General features: G+C 34.1%; 1 non-coding gene across 1 annotated transcript; it reads right to left on the reverse strand.

Annotated features, from left to right (window-relative positions):
* Nucleotides 1-4,462: 4,462 nt before the first annotated feature.
* LOC141722942 (small nucleolar RNA R71) lies at nt 4,463-4,569 on the reverse strand. The gene has a single exon (XR_012575941.1). It is a non-coding gene; the product is annotated as a small nucleolar RNA R71 (small nucleolar RNA).
* Between the last annotated feature and the right edge of the window lie 329 nt (nt 4,570-4,898).

The following is a 4,898-nucleotide window of genomic DNA, read 5'->3' on the forward strand; positions in this document are numbered from 1 at the left end:
ATTGGAAATCAATTTTAATAGTCCTTATTGCGTGTAGGGCGTTTGGCCTTATTTCGCGTAATATGGTACTTATCATATTGATTTTCGGAACATCAAGTCAATTTAGAAAATATTTTGTTTAGTGAAAAATAATTTTACCGGCCCCTACCGGGATGTCAAAGCTCACAAAAATTGTATTTTTATTTTTATAAAATTGTGGGACTGTCAAATATTCAATATTTTTACATTTTTAGATTATTCGTAATATTTGAGAAATTTTGACCTATTTTTTGTAATTATTGGATTAATAAATATTCCCCGTCAATTATTAATTTTTGGGGTAATTATTATTATTAAATAATATAATTAGGCCCTAAATAATTTTGGGGCATTATTTCTGTAATTATAAATAGAATTTACTTATTATTTAATTATATAAAAATCAGAAAAATATAAAAAAATCAGTATTTTCTCTCAAATTAAGGTTAGAGTTTGTTCTTGGTGTTCTTGAAATTTAAACACATATTTGAAGATAATTCTGAGCTCCAAATCTCATGTATGAGTAACCAAATCAAAGCCCTCGGTCTCCTCTTTCATAATCCATCATCAAAATCATCAAACGATTGGTAATTTTCCAATTCGAATTTTAGGGTTTATGTTGAAATTTGGGGGTTTCTGATTTAGTGTTTTTTATTATTTTTGATGTCATGAATAACTTCTACATGATCAGTGGAATCGATTGATACCAATTTTATTGATGTTGTAGTTCAAATTTGTATTGGTCGAGTTCTTGTTTTTAACCGTTTTAAATCTTAGTTTTTTCGATTTGTTCTTGATTGGGTTGTTAGTTATAATCATACTAATTGATTATACGTAATCAGAGCGTCGTTTTGGTATATAGAACTTGAATTTGACCGAGTTTTTGTTAAAGTCGATTCGTCGCCGGAATTGTTCGAAGCTTGGCCGGAATCTTTGAATTCCGGGTTTTTTTTTGATATTGTTGGATTAGTTGAGTTGCTGGACTGTTATTGAATGGATTGGGACTGATTTGTGCTCCATAACGATCGAAGTGAAGGGTTTTTGGGGGCTGCCGGAATTGTAATTGGGGTTCGCCGGTTTCTGGAATTTTCTAGATTCCGGTCACCCTCAAGAATTTTCTGGCGGCTGTTCTTCAGGGTCCGGGTTTTGACCCGTTTTGTTTGTGTTTCTACCCGTTTTTGATTATGTTTTCCCCAAAACCAAATCCTAATTCTGTTTCTATAATTTCCTGTTTTAAATAATTCAAAATTTATTTTAAATTCTAAAAACTATTTTTAAATTCCAAAATTAATTTAGTTAATTATTTTAAATAATTAAGTGAATTGTTTTAATTCCAAAAAAAATATTTTCTTTTATTTTCAAAAATCCAAATTTGATTTAATTAATTGTTTATGAATTTGATTAATTGATTATTTTATTTAAACAATTAATTGATTATTTATAAATAGTTAAATAAAATATAATTATTTATAATTAAGGCAAATAATTCCTAAAAATTATTTAAACTTTTAAAAATATATTTAGGTATTTAAAAATAAATTAATATTATAATTAATTGATTTGTTCTTATTTTATTCATAATAAATAGAACGTTTATCCATTTAATATGAAACGAATGCGTCTAGAATCAGAAAAATATTTTGCTTCCAATAAAAATACTTTCGAGACCTAAATCCTTTTGTATCGAAAGGTCGCTTGTTTTGCGAGTCGTTCTGAGTCGATTATTGATCGATAAATCATATTTTGACCCGATTTCATTTTTAAAAGTACTGAGCCCTATCTTTTGACGATTTAACTTATGTGTTACATATATTATGCGTTTACGTGTTATATGAATAACATGATTACGTGCTATATGACCCGCATGCTATCTGTTTACAGTTTTTAATTCTATGATTAGATATAAACGATTTGGTAGAGTTTGAGATGTATAGTTATGTCGATCGAGTTTTGTTTTGTTAATTGAAATAGTGCTTTTGTTTATAGAATCCAGTGGCAAGGAGCGCAGTCAGGTATTAGACTAAGTTGGTAACCAACGGTTATAAGCTGAGTTATAGTGAAGAGTTATTATGCACACCAGACAAGTATTTCTTCCCTATTCTAAATTTAGAATACTTAAATATTTTTATATTTCGCTGCAATATATCTGAATTATGCAAGTATCCTTTATATATAGTTCTTCCATTATTATTGATTGATCTCTTAAGCGAATACCTATTATTCCGGGTTATTTGTAAACCCTGAATTATGATATTTTAATCAAAATGGTTTAGCATCAAAATACTTTACGGACTGGATGATTACGATAAGGGAAAGGCATATATGTTGAGTGGAATTTATGAGACTTTATTATGCTCTAATAAGCTTTCAATTGGTGTATTTGTGCTCAAGTTGTTATGTGTTTTAATGTGTTTTCTAGTGTTTTTGCATTTCGGGCACTTTTCAGGTAATCAGGTGAATTAACATTATTTTGGTGCTAATTTGGTATCCAGGTGGTGTTGGAATAAAAGCTCGTAGAAACCCGGCTCGGATCAGCAAAATTTAAGAAGAAATCTGAGTTTTTCCCAGAAGGACGACGTGCCCGTGCTGTGATAGCGCGCGGCCGCGCCGGGGTTCCAGAAATGTAGCGCGCCCGCGCTGTGATAGGGCGCGACCGCGACGAGGCCGAATTTCAGAATCATGTTTCTACTACAATTCTAAAAGGGGAGGCTTCCAGATTGTTGAGGGCTGCTATATATATTCATATTAGGTCATTTTTAATATATATCAAGTTAGAGACGGACCAGAGCGCAAGGAGAAGACGGCAAGAGACCTTTAGCACAATTCAATAAAGGCGAAGATGATCTAGTTTATTCTTGTGAATCTTTGTTTTGAGTTATAATTTGGATGTTTGTTTCTTTTTTTATTGAACCTATACTCTTGTTTGTACTTGGATTTATTTATTCGTATAAAGACTACATTTGTATATCATGTTTTCATCGGAACCCACGTTGATGATGAGTCCGATTATGGGCTAATCGTTATCGCGGGGTTCTAGCGGATTTATTTATGGATTTCTTTAGTTAAATTGTTTGATGCCTTAGTATGTGGTGATTGTATGATATCCTAGTATTGGTTGTGTGTATTCGTTTAATGAGCGTCGCGAACTTATAAGATAGTGTGTTAATTCTTAATGAAGTGTAAGTGAATTTAAGGATTTAGAACTTGCCATGCTAGCATAGGCTCATGTATGTGTCATGCATGATTCGTAGGTAACTTTAACCATATTACTTACCCTATGTAATCAAGATAGATAACTTGTGCTTAAACCGTTATGTTGTCAAATTCTATAGACATATAGAATCTCAATATAATTGGTGCCTATTCAGCTTCTATCTCTTTTGTGGATGTCCGGTAGAATGGTACTCGTGCAACGAAAGTTGGCGTTTATCAGTTTCGTGTTATCTGATTAGTGTCATCCCCATTGCATGCTAAGGTTAAGAATAATAAGGCTATTGAATGAAGTATTTAATGAAGTTAGAATCCCATGTTTATCATATATATCAATTAAGTCAATCTTATTCGCGTAATTATAATTGTTAGCGTAATTTTTAGTTATAAACAATCTCAATTTGTTATCATCTTAATATTGGATAATAACCATACATTGTTGCTTAGGTGCATAAATTAAATAGTTAACCAATACAGTCTCTGTGGGAACGAACTAGAAAAGATTCTATACTACTTGCGAACTCGTATACTTGCATGTATTATTAGCGCATGTTTAGCGACTAACAAGTTTTTGGCGGCGCTACTGGGGACTGCAGTGTTAATTCATAGTTTATGTGCTTTCCATCAGTGGTCATTAAAGTTCATTGACTCGAACATTGTTACTTATTTGTTCCTTGTCTGGTTTCAAGTACTCTAGAGAGGGTGTATGCATACGCGTTCGCGCACTCGTAAGAGAACACTGGATAAAGCCGAGGAAGAACTTGTGGTAGTTCGTAGGGAAGTTTTTGAGGAAGAAAAGAAGGTAGAAGAAGAAGAGAAAGTTGAAGAGCCAATTATAGTAGTTGTGGCTGATCAAGCAGAAAATCCGAAGGCTTTGATGGACTATTCTAAGCCTAAGATTAATGACATTCAGTCTAGCATCATCAGACCAGCCATCAGGGCTAACACTTTTGAGATCAAGTCAAGCACAATCCAGATGATACGGAACTCAGGTCAGTTTGGGGGTTCTCCAACTGAAGACCCCAACATGCACATCAGGGATTTCATCGAGATTTGCGACACTTTAAAGTTCAATGATGTGACTGAAGATGCTATTAAGCTATGACTCTTCCCATTCTCTCTGAGGGACAAAGCTAAGTGATGGTTACATTCTCTACCAGCAGGGTCTATCACCACTTGGGAAGATCTTGCTCAAAAATTTCTCACTAAATTCTTCCCCTTGACGAAGACTGCAGCAATCAGGAATGCTCTTACCCAGTTCGTGCAGCAAACTGGAGAATCTCTGTGTGAGGCTTGGGATCGATATAAGGAGATGTTAAGGAAGTGCCCACACCATGGCATGCCTGATTGGATGATTATCAACTATTTCTATAATGGATTGGGTGCTACTTCTAGACCCATGCTTGATGCAGCATCAGGAGGAGCCTTGTGGGCTAAGAGCTACGATGAAGCTTATGAACTTATTGAACTGATGGCTGCTAATGAGTACCAGAATCCTTCCCAGAGACTGACTCAGGGAAAAGTAGCAGGAATTCTGGAGTTGGACGCAACAACTGCTATCGCTGCCCAACTTAAGGCTTTGACAATGAAGGTGGACATTTTGGCTAATTATAAAGTTAATCAAATCACTAGTGTTTGTGAGCTTTGTGCCGGTGCCCATGAGACTGATC

The sequence above is a fragment of the Apium graveolens genome, chromosome 4 (assembly GCF_009905375.1).
Source record: "Apium graveolens cultivar Ventura chromosome 4, ASM990537v1, whole genome shotgun sequence".
In the NCBI taxonomy this organism is placed as follows: domain Eukaryota; kingdom Viridiplantae; phylum Streptophyta; class Magnoliopsida; order Apiales; family Apiaceae; genus Apium; species Apium graveolens.